Genomic DNA, 16748 nt, shown 5'->3' with positions numbered 1-16748 from the left:
TTGACCTCATAAAATAGACTAAAGTCTTGACCCTGGACGATTTTCCAAGGACACCAAGGACTTATCTTGCTGCTTTGTAGGTGTTGCCTGTCAGATGTTGCTTTACAAAAAAGAATTACAAAAAAAGTGTCTGGGCGCAGATGGATGAACGGACAAATGGATGTCGTTAAATTGACGTAGGACTTGATATTGATATTTTTTTTCATGTAATCCAAGATCTTATCTTACGTTTTTGTAGATTATGCCTGTCATTTATTGATTTTTAGCCAAAAATGTTAAATCATTGGGAAAAACACTATCGTCTAGACCTTGATCCAAAACGTCTATGGACAAACGGAGTAAATGAGTAAATCGACGAACGATTTTTCAAGGACAATCAAGGTGTTTTTTGCTTCTTGGTAGGTGTTTCCCGTTGGTTGTCGTCCTTTATTTGAAGTGAATGAGACAAGCATTCCGATCTAGACATTGATTTAAAACACATCTCTAAGGACAGACGTATAGACAGACGGACATCAGAAAATCAATGAACGATTTTGTCAAGGACAACAAAGGCTTTTTTGATTCCTGGTAGGTGTTTCCCGTTAGTTATCACCGTTTATTTGAAGTGAATGGAACAAACATTGCGATCTAGATATTGATTAAAAAAAAAAAAAAAAACAAGTATATACGGCCGTAAGTTCGGCCAGGCCGAAGCTTATGTACCCTCCATCATGGATTGCGTAGAAACTTCATCTAAACACTGCCATCCACAATCGAATTACTTAAGTTGCGGTAACGCTTGCCGATGGCAAGGTATCTTAAAACCTCCTAACACCATCTTCTAAATTGTATGTAAGTCCATACTTGGTATATATTAAATCAAAAAAGATCGATCCAATACGTATATAATTCAGTCTGACAAAGTAGACATAAAATTTTGACAAAATTTTCTACAGAAATAAAATTTTAACAAAATTTTCTATAAAATTTTCTATAGAAATAAAAATTTTGACAAAAATTTCTACAGCAATAAAATTTTAACAAAATTTTCTATAGAAATAAACTTTTGACAAAATTTTCTATAGAAATAAAATCTTGGTAGATTATTTTTGGCTCGAGTGGCAACCATGATTATGAACCGAATAAAATTTGAACAAAATTTTCTATAGAAATAAAATTTTGACAAAATTTTCTATAGAAATAAAATTTTGACAATGATGAAAATTTTATTATGAACCGAATAAAATTTTAACAAAATTTTCTCTAGAAATAAAATTTTGACAAAATTTTCTATAGAAATAAAATTTTGACAAAATTTTCTATAGAAATAAAAAATTTTGGTAGATTATTTTTGGCTCTAGTGGCAACCATGATTATGAACCGATATGGACCAATTTTTGTGTGATTGGACCAATTTTGGTATGGTTGTTAGCGACCATATACTAACACCACGTGCCTAATTTGAACCGGATCGGATGAATTTTGCTCCTCCAAGAGGCTCCGTAGGTCAAATCTGGAGAATGTTTTATATGGAGCTATATATAATTATGGACCGATATGGACCAATTCTGGCACGGTTGTTTAAGATCATATACTAACACCATGTTCCAAATTACAACCGGATTGGATGAAATTTGCTTCTCTTGGAGACTTCGCATTATGAACCGATGTGGACCAATTTTTGCATGGTTGTTAGAGACCATATACCAATATCATGTACAAAATTTCAGGCGGATCGGATGAAATTTGCTTCTCTTTGAGGCTCCGCAATCCAAATCGGGGGATCGGTTTATATGGGGGCTATATATAATTATGGACCGATGTGGACCAATTTTTGCATGGTTGTTAGAGACCATATACCAACACCATATACCAAATTTCAGCCGCATCGGATGAAATATGCTTCTCTTAGAGGTTCCACAAGCCAAATCTGGGGATCAGTTTATATGGGGGGTATATATAATTAAGGACCGATATGGACCAATTTTTTCATGGTTGTTAGAGACCATATACCAACATCATGTACCAAATTTCAGCCGGATCGGATGAAATTTTCTTCTCTTTGAGGCTCCGCAAGCCAAATCTGGGGATCGGTTTATATAGGGGCTATATATAATTATGGACCGATGTGAACCAATTTTTGCATGGTTATTAGGGACCATATACCAACACCATGTACCAAATTTCAGCCGGATCGGATGAAATTTGCTTCTCTTTTAGGCTCCGCAAGCCAAATCTGGGGATCGGTTTATATGGGGCTTTATATAATTATGGACCGATGTGGACCAATTTTTGCATGGTTGTTAGAGACCATATACCAACACCATATACCAAATTTCAGCCGGATTGGATGAAATATGCTTCTCTTAGAGGCTCCACAAGGCAAATCTGAGGGTCCCTTTATATGGGGGCTATATGTAAAAGTGGACCGATATGGCCCATTTTCAATACCATCCGACCTACATCGATAACAACTACGTGTGCCAAGTTTCAAGTCGATAGCTTGTTTCGTTCGGAAGTTAGCGTGATTTCAACAGACGGACGGACGGACGGACGGACGGACATGCTTAGATCGACTCAGAATTTCACCACGGCCCAGAATATATATACTTTATGGTGTCTTAGAGCAATATTTCGATGTGTTACAAACGGAATGACAAAGTTAATATACCCCCATCCTATGATGTAGGGTATAAAAACTCTCTAAGGACAGATGGATGGACGGACATTTTTAAATCGACTTAGACCCTTAATGATTTTCTCAAGGGCCCTATATACCTATTAAGCTGTTATGAAGATATTGTCATAAAGGCATCATCATTCGGTCCGAATATTAAAGCCAATGGAACAAACTTAAAGTCTAGTTTCTGATTACCACAAAAAATATCTATGGCCAGATGGATGGTCGGACATATTGACCTCATTAAATAGACTAAAGTCTTGACCCCAAACGATTTTCCAAGGACATTAAAGATTCTTCTTGCTGCTTTGTAGGTGTTGCCTGTCAGATGTTGCTCGTTAGCCAAACATTTCAAGTCAATGGGACAAACACTGCCATCTAGACTTTAATTACAAAAAGGTGTCTGGGCGCAGATGGATGGACGGACAAATGGATGTCGTTAAATTGACTTAGGACTTGATATTGATTTTTTCATGGAGTTTTTCTTACCTCTTTGTAGGTTATGCCTGTCAGTTGCGATCTTAATATTGATTAAAAAAAACGTCTATGGACAGACGGACGGAAAAACTTTATTAAATCGGCTCAGTACTTGACCCTTTTGTTGATATTTTCAAGAACATTATTGGCTTATCTTGCTTCCTTGCAAATGCTGCTATATAGTTATCATTATTGATCCAAAAAAAATCGAGGCAATGGTATTAGTATTGCCATATAGATTTTGATTACAAAAAATTGGAGGGATGGACAGATGGACATCATTAAATTGAATAAGGTTTTGACATGGATATCAAAGGCTTATTTTTACTCCTTGTATGCATTAACATCGTAACTTATTGCATCCTATTCCATAAGGGTCCATCTTATTGTCGAATTTCACCAACCTAACCTTCAACATCAATTTTTTTCTTACTGACATTCATCCATCATAGTAACACTCAGCATTTGTAGTATTTAAATATCTATCACTTGTATACGCAAACGTTATCTTTATTAAATTATAAGGTCTTCCTGCAAATGCTGTACTAAAATAGGTTTGAGTTAAAATGTATTTTTAGTCTTACACAGCGTTAGCACTTTTGCATGTACGCCTTCTTACTAAATAATCAATTTGCCAATCATTTCTGTTTTCCTTGGCAATTTCTTGGCTTAATCCGGTGCTAAAAATAAAATTGGGCTTTACATTTACCAAAGAAAAGATTGACAGGTAAACAAATCAATAGTGACTACTTGGGCTTTTGTTTTGACACCGCTCACACTCTATGGGCAGGAAGATGTCATCGGGATTAAAACAGAGACACAGTTAGAATTTTATTTTGGAAGGAGATGTCCTTGGAAAAAGTTTTTTTTTTTAATTTATACTAAAATGTGCCAAAAATAATTTACCAAAATTTTAAGAAAAATCTACCAAATTTAAAAAAGCTTAGTTTTTATAAAAATTTAATTGCTTTCGAAATTTTATCAAAACTTTATTGTTCTAGAAAATTTAATAACAATTTTATTTCTCTAAAAATTGTTGTCCAAATTTTATTTTTCTAGAAAATTTTCTCAATATTTTATTTCTATGGAAAATTTTGCCAATATTTTATTTCTATAGAAAAATTTATCAAAATTTTATTTCTGTAGAAAAAAAACTTTCTTAGAAAATTTTGTCAAAATGTTATTTCTATAGAAAATTTTAACAAAATTGTATTTCTATACAAAATTTTGTAAAAATTTTATTTCTATATAAAATTTGGTAAAAATTTTATTTCTTTAGAAAATTTTACCAAAATTTTATTTCTATAGAAAATTTTACCAAAATTTTATTTCTATACAAAATTTTGTAAAAATTTTATTTCTTTAGAAAATTTTACCACAATATTATTTCTATAGAAAATATTGTCAAAATTTTATTTCTATAGAAAATTTTACCAACATTTTATTTCTATAGAAAATTTTTTAAAAATTTTATTTCTATAGAGAATTTTGTAAAAATTTTATTTCTATAGAGAATTTTGCCAAAAATGTTATTTCTATAGAAATTTTTTGTTACAACTTTATTTCTATAGAAAATTTTGTCAAAATTTTATTTTTCTAGAAAATTTTACCAAAAGTTTGTTTTTCTAGAAAACTTTACCAAATTTTATTTCTATAGAAAATTTTTGTCAAAATTTTATTTCTATAGAAAATTTTGACAAAAATGTTATTTCTATAGAAAATTTTGGCCAAAATTTTATTTCTATAGAAAATTTTGTCAAAATTTTATTTTTCTAGAAAATTTTACCAAAATTTTTATTTTTCTAGAAAATTTTACCAAAATTTTATTTCCATAGAAAATTTTAATAACATTTTATTTTCACGAAAATTTTACCTAAACTGTATTTGTATAGAAAATTTTGTCAAAATTTTATTTCTATAGAAATTTTTGTCAAAATTTTATTTCTATAGAAATTTTTGTCAAAATTTTATTAGTATTTTTCTAGAACATTTTACCAAAATTTTATTTCTATAAAAAATTTTGTCAACATTTTATTTCGATTGAAAATTTTGTCAAATCTTTATTACTATAGAAAATTTTTTGTCACAATTTTATTTCTTTAAGAAATTTTATCAAAATTTTATTTCTATAGAAATTTTTGTCAACATTTTATTTCTGTAGAAAATTTTATAAAAATTTTATTTCTATAGAAAATTTTATCAAAATTTTATTTCTTTAGAAAATTTTGTCAAATTTTTATTTCTATTGAAAATTTTGTCAAAATTTTATTTCTATGAAAATTGTGTCTAAATTTTATTTATATATAAATTTTTTGTCTAAATTTTATTTCTATAGAAAATTTTGCCAAAATTTTATTTCTATAGAAAATTTTGTCAAAATTTTATTTCTATAGAAAAGATTGCCAAAATTTTATTTCTATAGAAAATTTTGACAAAATTTTGTTTCTATAGAAAATTCTGTAGAGAACTTTGTTAAAATTTTAATTCTTTAGAAATTTTTGTAAAATTTTCAATTCTTTAGAAAATTTTGTCAAAATTTTATTTCTATTGAAAATTTTGGCAAAATTTTATTTCTATGAAAATTGTGTCTAAATTTTATTTCTATATACATTTTTTGTCAACATTTTATTTCTATAGAAAATTTTGTCAAAATTTTATTTCTACAGAAAATTCCATAGAAAACTTTGTCTAAATTTTATTTCTATAGAAAATTTTGTATAAATTTTATTTCTATAGAAAATTTTGTCAAAATCTTAATTCTTTAGAAAAATTTGCCAAATTTTATTTCTATAGAAAATTTTGTCTAAATTTTATTTCTATAGAAAATTTTGTCAAAATTTTTATTTCTATAGAAAATTTTGCAAAATTTTATTTTTCTAGAAAATTTTACCAAAATTTTATTTCTATAGAAATTTTTTTAAAAATTTTATTTCTATAGAAAATTTTGTCAAAATTTTATTTCTATTGAAAATTTTGCCAAAATTTTATTTCTATAGAAAATTCTATAAAAAACTTTGTCAAAATTTTATTTCTATATAAATTTTTGTCAACATTTTATTTCTATAGAAAATTTTGTCAAAATTTTATTTCTATAGAAAATTATTGTCAAAATTTTATTTCTATAGAAATTTTTGTAAAAATTTTATTTCTATATAAATTTTTGTCAAAATTTTAGTTCTATACAAAATTTTGTCAAAATTTTATTTCTATAGAAAATTTTTGTCAAAATTTTATTTCTATAGAAAATTTTCCCAAAATTTTATTTCTATAGAAAACTTTGCCAAAATTTTATTCCTATTGAAAATTTTGCCAAAATTTTATTTGTATAGAAAATTTTACCAAAATTTTATTTCTATAAAAAATTTTGTCAACATTTTAAAAATTTGTCAACATTTTATTTCTATTGAAAATTTTGTCAAACTATATTACTATATTACTATAGAAAATTTTTATCACAATTTTATTTCTTTAAGAAATTTTGTCAACATTTTATTTCTATAGATAATTTTGTAAAAATTGTATTTCTATAGAATTTTTTGTCAACATATTATTTGTATAGAAAATTTTGTCTAAATTTTATTTCTATAGAAAATTTTATCAAAATTTTACTTCTATAGAATATTTTATCAAAATTTTATTTCTTTGGAAAATTTTGTCAAAATTTTATTTCTATTGAAAATTTTGCAAAATTTTATTTCTATAGAAAATTGTGTCTAAATTTTATTTCTATAGAAAATTTTAGTAAAAATTTTATTTCTATATAAATTTTTGTCAAAATTTTATTTCTATAGAAAATTCTATAGAAAACTTTGTCAAAATTTTAATTCTGTAGAAAATTTTGCAAAAATTTTATTTCTATAGAAAATTTTGTCAAAATTTTATTTCTATAGAAAATTTTGCCAAAATTTTATTTCTATAGAAAATTTTGCCGAAATTTTATTTCTATAGAAAATTTTGCCGAAATTTTATTTCTATAGAAAACTTTGTCAAAATTTTAATTCTTTAGAAAATTTTGCCAAAATTGTACTTCTATACAAAATTAAAGTACCTCTTAGTTGGAGAGGAATATTTTATAAAATCTACCAAAACAGTAAAACACCTAAATTTTTTGGTAGAATTCTACCATCTGTGGCAACGGAGATACAGATGGGGGAGTGTACGATTTGTGTACGTCCACTCCGCCTTGACGACATCACTGGTGTGAAAGAGCCAAAAAATCTAAGCAGCTACATATACCTTAAATTTATACCCACACTACCTCACACATATACACTCACTCACACACCCATGCACACATAAATCCCAGTTATAATGGCTGTAACGACATTGATGAAGGTTTCCATTAACATCCATGCATGGGATCGTTTTTGTACATCTTAATCCTGCATCCTATATCCAGGATATCATAAGAAGCCTCAATAATATTACGGGTAAGAACATATTCACAAAAAGACAAATTGGCAAAGGCAAATGTATCCACTATTTGGGTTAATAATGCCATATAGGCTTAAATTTGACATAAATATTTGGATAGTTTCTACATAGTGAATGGTCGAGTAGCATCACAAAGAATATTCTCTTGCCTTGGATTTTATAAAATCGAAAAGGGGATACAAAGAGATAAGCTGTAGATGCCCTACATCCCAACACTATTGCCTACCCATGTTTCATTGAAAAACAGAATAGAGTAACGTTCTTTTGAATGTTGAAGTGAAAAATAAATTTATACGAAAAAAAATATGAGGAAAAATTCAAAACAAAGATGAAAAGAATGATACGACTACAAACGGTCTTAATTAGCAACAATGCACTCTTTATTTTAGAGCAGATACAACTGACTGCAAGGATAATAAACACTCTGAAATGATAACGATGGTTGTAAAAAGAGTGAGTTTCTATGCCGTTATTTGCACACTGAAGATCACGGGTCAGTCCAAGCTGTTGCCACAGTTGGTAGAATTCCGCCAAAAAATATTAGATGTTTGATCGTGTGTATTGATGTTTTGGTAGATTTTGCAAAATATTCCTCTCCAACTAAGAGGTACTTCAGAAATTTTTAATAGAAATAAAAATTAAAACTAAATTTTGCTCCACATTTTGAGATTTCCACAAAGCGTTGTTAAAACCAGGAAATTTTAATGCCCTGTTGTACTTCTTAACTGCATTTCACGAAATTACATCCTCTCATAAAAGAAAATTTTTTTAGTTAATTAAAGAAAATCATTGGCGCCAAATCATGACCATTTTAACCATACAGTAGTTCATTCTTACTATTTTTGGGCATCGTCCGAAAATCTTCTTTTGCTTTAGTTCATATTGAACTTATGTCATTGAACTTTATACCCACGTTTAGTTAATAAAATTTTGGAGACATACTTAAAAAAGTAAGATTTCATTAAGCTGTGGAATATTTCTATAAAAATAATAAAATTTAACTGCTAGCAAATAAATTGTCTCCAATAAACAGAAGTTAAATTTAGAGTTAGTTTAACTACGGAAATTTTTTTCTGTGTGTAATAAAATTTTCTACAGAAATACAATTTTACAAAATTTCCCATTGAAATAAAATGTTGACAAAATTTTCTATAGAAATAAAATTTTGATAAAATTTTCTATAGGCATAAAATTTTGACAAAATTTTCTATAGAAAAAAAATTTTGACAAAATTTTCTACAGAAATAAAATTTTGACAAAATTTCCCATAGAAATAAAATATTAACAAAAAAAATCTATAGAAATAAAATTTCAAAAAAAAATCTATAGAAATAAAATTTTTACAAAATTTTCTACAGAAATAAAATTTCGAAAAAATTTCTACAGAAATAAAATTTTGACAAAATTCTCTATAGAAATAAAATTTTAAAAAATTTTCTACAGAAATAAAATGTTGACAACATTTTCCATGGAAATAAAATTTTGACAAAATTTCTACAGGAAACAAATGACAAAACTTTTAACAAAATTTTCTAAAAAAATAAAAATTTGAGAATATTTTTTATAGAAATAAAATTTAAACAAAATTTTCTAAAGAAATAAAAATTTGAGAATATTTTTTATAGAAATAAAATTTTTACAAAACTTTCTATAGAAATAAAATGATGACAAACTTTTCTATAGAAATACAATTTTGACAAAATTTTCTATAGAAATAAAATTTTGAGAAAATTTTCTATAGAAATAAAATGTTGACAACATTTTCCATAGAAATAAAACGTTGAGAAAATTTTCCATTGAAATAAAATGTTGGCAAATTTTTCTATAGAAATAAAATTTTGACAAAATTTTCTATAGAAATAAAATTTTGACAAAATTGTCTAAAGTATCAAAATTTTGACTACATTTTCTATAGAAAAAAAAAATTTTGACAAAATTTTCTATAGAAATAAAATTTTAACAATATTTTCCATAGAAATAAAATATTGAGAAAAATTTCCATAGAAATAAAATGTTGACAAAATTTTCCACAGAAATAAGATTTTGACAAAATTTTCCATAGAAATAAAATATTGGGAAAAATTTCCATAGAAATAAAATGTTGACAAATTTTTCCAAAGAAATAAAATATTGACAAAATTTTCCATAGAAATAAAATTTTGAGAAAATTTTCTGTAGAAATAAAATTTTGACAAAATGAAATAAAATTTTGACAAAATTTTCTATAGAAATAAAATTTTGACACAATTTTCTTTAGAAATAAAATTTTCTATAGAAATACAATTTTGACAAAATTTTTTGTTGAAGTTAAATTTTGGAAAAATTTCTATAGAAATAAACTGTGACAAAATTTTCGATAGAAATAAAATTTTAACAAAATTTTCTATAAAAATCAATTGAAATAAAATTTCGACAAAATTTTCTACAGAAATAAAATTTTGACAAAATTTTCTACAGATATACAATTTTACAAAAGTTCCCATTGAAGTAAAATGTTGACAAAATTTTCTATAGAAATAAAATTTGGAGCAAATTTTCCATAGAAATAAAATTTTGACAAAATTTTTTATAGAAATAAAATTTTGACAAAATATTCTAAAGAAATAAAATTTTGACAAAATTTTCTACAGAAATAAAATTTTGACAAAATTTTCTATAGAAATAAAATCTTGACAAAATTTTCTATAGAAATAAATTTTTAACAAAATTTTCCCATAGAAAAAAAATTTCTATATAAATAAAAATTTGAGCAAATTTTCCATAGAAATAAAATTTTGACAAAATTTTCTCTAGAAATAAAATTTTGACAAAATTTTCTATAGAAATAAAATTTTTACAAACTTTTCTACAGAAATAGAATTTTGTCAAAAATTTTTCTATAGAAATAAAATTTTGAGAAAATATTCTATAAAAATAAAATTTTGACAAATTTTTCTATAGAAATAAAATTTTGACAAAATTTTTTCTAGAAATAAAATGTTGACAAAATTTTCTAAAGAAATAAAATTTTGACAAAATTTTCTAAAGAAATAAAATATTGGCAAAATATTCTATAAAAAAATTGACATTTTTTTTTATAGAAATAATTTTCACAAAATTTTATATAGAAATAAAATTTTATTTTTGGTTCGACCGCGCTGGTAGACCCAATGAGTCTATTGTACCAAACAATCGAATTATCTAATAATCTACTTTCAGTGAGATTACATTTCATGCTTCCATAATTATAAAACAATCCTCAAAGATTTCTTAAGTTTAAATAAATTTATTTTTGTTTTACTCATCAAACATCCTTGAAGACTCAAGCCCCAACATTGTGAAATAGAGATATTCTTCTCTGTGGGTTCTGCCATGTATGAAATACCGATTTCATTTTTATCATTTCGTCTAAGTGAGTGACAAGCATTAAATACCATGGGAGAGGATTGAGTAGAAAATAAATAAAGAAACAAAAGCTTAAACTTTTCGTAAAGGATAAAAGAAAATAACACTAACACCATGACATCAACACAAACACACACACACACACTGACAAACGTTCATATAGGCACTCATACTACAGCCATCAACAACATATAGCCATATCGTCTTCTCTTTATCATGATAATGGCAACGAAGAGCTACATTCTGGCCAAGTTAATATTTAAGTACATTACTGGGTAATAAGACAAAACACTGACATACATAACAAAAAAAATTTTCTTTGCACACAATAGCACACCACACACTCACCCACATACATATATTGTAGGCCTACATATACTCAGGGAGAAAGAGTGGGAGAGAGAGAGACAGAAATTCCATATGCCTATAGTAGAAAGTACTGTAAACCTTTTCACCCACACATGAGTGACTTGGATAAACGAAATGAAGAAATATCCGCATTATGTTTCTATTACAAAGATCCAATTTCTCTCTACCAAGGAAGAGATCCATTAGTATGGGTCTAAGAGATGTTGTAACAATTTTCCTTATCTCACATAAGCTATTCAATTATGTGAGAGCGATTGGGTTCTATTCCTAAGTCATGATGGTGAAATAGGTTTGGAGTGGTTATGGTATTGAGGCCTTTTTGTTGATAATCTCTGATTCATTCATATTGGTAATAATCTTAGAAGATGTAGGTATGGCTAACTGGTAATATTGGATGCTCAAATTAGTAATACGGGCTGCACAGCAGATGACGTAGTTTATACGCATCAGACATCTACCATGAGTAGTGTCATTGTCATGTTTCATAAAAATATAAACGAAAATATTGCTTGCACACTGGAAGTACAGCATGAGTTAATCCTATTTTTTTTAATGTTCATTTTATTGCAAGAAATTGTTAATTCATTTTTTAAAATAAAATGAGTGTTTAAAACTCATCTTCACTAATTTTTGTATTTTCGGTTTTAACCTGGTTTTCTTTTCTCTTCCAAAAGGCTCAAGACGTGAAATCTTAAGGTCAGTTTATATGGAGGCTATAATAAAACGTGGTCCAATATGGACCATTTACAGTATTATCCGACCTACGCCAATAAAAACTAATTGGTCAAGTCGATAACAACTAATTGTGTCAAGTCGACAGCTTGGTTTTTTGGAAGTACGCGTGATTTAAACAGATGGAAAGACGGCCAATGCTATATAGAGTATGATTTTCACCAATTTCAATTTTGTATATATTTTATTTCTATAGAAAAATTTATCAAAATTTTATATCTGTAGAAAATTATGTCAAAAATTTATTTATATAGAAAAATTTGTCATTATTTTATGTCTATAGAAAATTTTCTCAAATTTTTATTTCTATAGAAAATTTTAGTAAAATTTTATTTCTAGCGAAAATTTTGCCTAAAATTTTATTTCTATAGAAAATTTTGTCAACATTTTTTTTTATAGAAAATTTTGTAAAATTTTTATTTCTGCAGAAAAATTTGTGAAAAGTTTATTTCTGTAGACAAATTTGTGAAAATTTTATTTCCGTAGAAAATTTTGTCAAAATTTTATTACTATAGAAAAATTTTATTTTAAATACAGCGCACATTACAAAAATTATAATTTGAATACATCGCAATTGCTTCTGGTCGGGGAGGAGCGAAAGAGGGGGGTTCCCTTTTGCCCGATTTTTTTTTTAAATAGAAAGTATAGGATTGTCGATAATATAGAAATATACCTCCCCTTGACAAACCACGCTTGAAATTCACAGGAAATGTAGAAGATTGTCCAACGATTTGCATACAGAACAATTAAAAAACAAAAAATTGGTTGAAAGGTAGCACCCCCTACCCGACGTTTGTTAAGCCGGTCCGTTTTACATCTACATACACGCCCTACTTCTGTATAAGCAAGTAGTCCAATTTTTTTGAAATGTACGGGACACCTGTGTGGAAACCATGGAGTGATTAATTAGTACTTCAGTTTTTTGTGCCAGACTTCCACTGACCCTACTGTTTTAAAAGAGTTCAAATCTTTTCGAATTTGTTTTCAGATCGAAGGATATGATTGACTAAGTTAACGAAAATGGGCTTCGGGGGACGCAGCGAAGCGGGCCGGGATACGCTAGTTACTGTTAAAAAAATTTGTTGAAATTTTATTGCAAATTTATTCAAAATTTTATTTCTATCAAAAATTTTGTCAAATTTTATTTCTATAGAAACTTTTGTTAAAATTTTATTTATACAGAAAATTTTATTTCTATTGAAAATTTTCTAAAAATTTTATTTCTATAGAAAATTTTGTCAAAACTTTATTAAAAAAAATTTTATTTCTATAGAAAATTTTACGAAAATTGTATTTCTATAGAAAATTTTCTTAAATTTTTATTTCTATAGAAAATTTTCTCAAAAATTTATTTCTATAAAAAAATTTCTAAAAATTTTATTTCTATAGAAAATTTTCCAAAAATTTTATTTCTATAGAAAATTTTGTCAACTTACTACTCCTATAGAAAATTTTGTCAAAATTTTATTTCTATCAAAATTTTGTCAAAATTTTATTTCTTTAGAAAATTTTCTAAAAATTTTATTTCTATAGAAATTTTTTATCAACATTTTATTTCTATAGAAAATTTTCCAAAAACTTTATTTCTATACAAAATTTTCTAAAAATTTTATTTCTATAGAAAATTTTCCAAAAAATTTATTTCTATAGAAAATTTTCTTAAAATTTTATTTCTATAGCAAATTTTGTCAACTTTTTACTTCTCTAGAAAATTTTGTCAGCATTTTATTTCTATAGAAAACTTTGTCCAAATTTTATTTCTATAGAAAATTTTGTCAAAATTTTATTTCTATAGAAAATTTTGTCAAAATTTTATTTATATAGAAAATTTTGTTAACATTATATATATAGAAAATTTTCTCAAAATTTTATTTCTATAGAAAACTTTGTCCAAATTTTATTTCAATAGAAAATTTTGTCAAAATTTTATTTCTATAGAAAATTTTGTCAACTTTTTACTTCTATAGAAAATTTTGTCAAAATTTTATTTGGATACAAAATTTTGTCAGCATTTTATTTCTATAGAAAACTTTGTCCAAATTTTATTTCAATAGAAAACTTTGTCAAAACTTTATTTCTATAGAAAATTTTGTCAACATTTTATTTCTATAGAAAATTTTGTTAAAATTTGATATATATAGAAAATTTTCTCAAAATTTTATATCTATTGAAAATTTTCTCAAAATTTTATTTCTATAGAAAATTTTGTCACATTTTTATTTCTATAGAAAATTTTGGTTCTTAGATAAAAAAGGCCCCAAAATATCTCTTCTATAAGACTGAATACCTGAGCTGAGGCATGTTTGTCAAAATTGTCAAAATTTTATTTCTATAGAAAATGTTGTCAAAATTTTATTACTATAGAAAAATTTGTTGAAATTTTCTATAGAAAAATTTCTAAAAATTTTATTTCTATAGAAAATTTTTATCAACATTTTATTTCTATAGAAAATTTTCTTAAAATTTTATTTCTATAGAAAATTTTCTAAAAATTTTATTCTATAGAAAATTTTTTAAAAATTTTATTTCTATAGAAAAATTTCTAAAAAAGTTATTTCTATAGAAAATTTTCTAAAAATTTTATTTCTATAGAAAATTTTCCAAAAATTTTATTTCTATAGAAAATCTTCTTAACATTTTATTTCTATAGAAAATTTTGCCAACTTTTTACTTCTATAGAAAATTTTGTCAAATTTTATTTGGATACAAAATTTTGTCAGCATTTTATTTCTGTAGAAAACTATGTCCAAATTTTTATTCTATAGAAAATTTTGTCAAAATTTTATTTCTATAGAAAATTTTGTCAAAATTTTATTTCTGTAGAAAATTTTATTAAAATTTTATTTATATAGAAAATTTTATCAAAATTTTATTTCTATTGAAAATTTTATCAAAATTTTATTTCTATAGAAATTTTTGTCACATTTTTGTTCCTATAAAAAATTTTGGTTCTTAGATAAAAAGGCCCCAAAATATCTCTTCTATAAGACTGAATACCTGAGCTGAGGCATGTTTGTCAAAATTTTATTTCTATAGAAAATTTTGTCAAAATTTTATTACTATAGAAAAATTTGTTGAAATTTTCTATTGCAAATTTTATCAAAATTTTATTTCTATCGAAAATTTTGTCAACATTTTACTTCTATAGAAAATTTTCTTAAAATTTTATTTCTATAGAAAATTTTCTAAAAATTTTATTTCTGTAGAAAATTTTGTCAAAATTTTATTTCTATAGAAAATTTTGTTAAATTTTTATTTCTATAGAAAATTTTGTTAAAATTTTATTTATATAGAAAATTTTATCAAAATATTATTTCTATTGAATTTTTTCTCAAAATTTTATTTCTATAGAAAATTTTGTCACATTTTTATTTCTATAGAAAAATTTGGTTCTTAGATAAAAAAAAGGCCCCAAAATATCTCTTCTATAAGACTGAATACCTGAGCTGAGGCATGTCTATGCCCAAATGTATTTAGATGAGCTTGTATGTGGGTATATCTGAGTGTATGTGTTTGGGTGATGTATGCAAGAGCCAGATTCATTTTGGGGTATGTTAATATAATCAGAATTTAAGCAAATGTAATATTACAGTGATGACAACGAACAATGATGAACGAATGAACGGCCAAGTCATTCGAGGGAAAGAAAAACATGTGTTTGGCACTTATTTGGGCTTAGCTCATGGTTTATTTCCCTCCTGGTTTGTTTTTTTTAGAGAAGGGTCACCAATGAAGCAAAAAACGAAAAGGGTTCGAAACTGATGATGGATGGATTAGAGTAATAGTAAGGTAAAGACCTAATACACCACTATATCACCTTCTTTCTTTGCAAATATCATGATGCTAATGATGATGTCAATGACAAGGCCAATGTTTAAATTTGGCCAAGAGAAAAAATTCTTTTTTTTTTATAGTTTTTCCTATTTCTTTCTCTAAAAAGGCCTAGCCTCACTCAAGAGTAAATACTTGGCCCGAAGGATATCTACCTTTAAGCATTAATAATTTTTGCCTAAATGGAAACTTGAAGATATAAGAGGCAGGAGCAGGAGATATTATTTTTCCTTAAAGTTAGGTTAAAATGTAAAACCATCAAAATCCTATACTTAATACTACCGACAAATATGCCAGTTTTAAAATAAATTAAAGTTCATGGTAAATTCTATTTTAGATATTTTCTTAGAAATCATATTTTTCATAGAGTCCTTTCGTAATAACTCATTGACTTCGTATCGTAGACTGCAGCATTAACTTGTCATCACCACATTTATGATAATTAACCTGCAAAGAGTTAGCCCAAAAAGGGGCTAGCTCCATGCCAGTAACCATAACATTTTCACTCAATATCTATGCGTCAACATAGAGCCTATGGTCTCTTCGCTGTTGTTACCAACACCTACAAATCGTCTTTGTAGTACTCAAGGACTACTTTCCATAAATGCTAATTAGTCAACATGGTTGCGGTTGTATCTCAAGAAGCTTTGAATTAATTGACAAGTATGCCATGAAGGGGAGGATGGCGATGAGAAGTGAATGGTAAATACTTAATAATATTTGGTTATAACCAGCTTTAAACTATGGCAACATAAGAACTTTTCTCTATTTAATAAAGTTCTTGAAATAGACGAAGCAATGATAGTTACTACAGAGTAATACATTAAGGTGGGTCGATTTATTCTCAAAAAAGTAATACAAA

This window comes from Haematobia irritans, chromosome 5 (genome assembly GCF_050003625.1).
Source record: "Haematobia irritans isolate KBUSLIRL chromosome 5, ASM5000362v1, whole genome shotgun sequence".
Classification (NCBI taxonomy): domain Eukaryota; kingdom Metazoa; phylum Arthropoda; class Insecta; order Diptera; family Muscidae; genus Haematobia; species Haematobia irritans.
Note: the sequence above shows the minus strand (reverse complement) of the source record.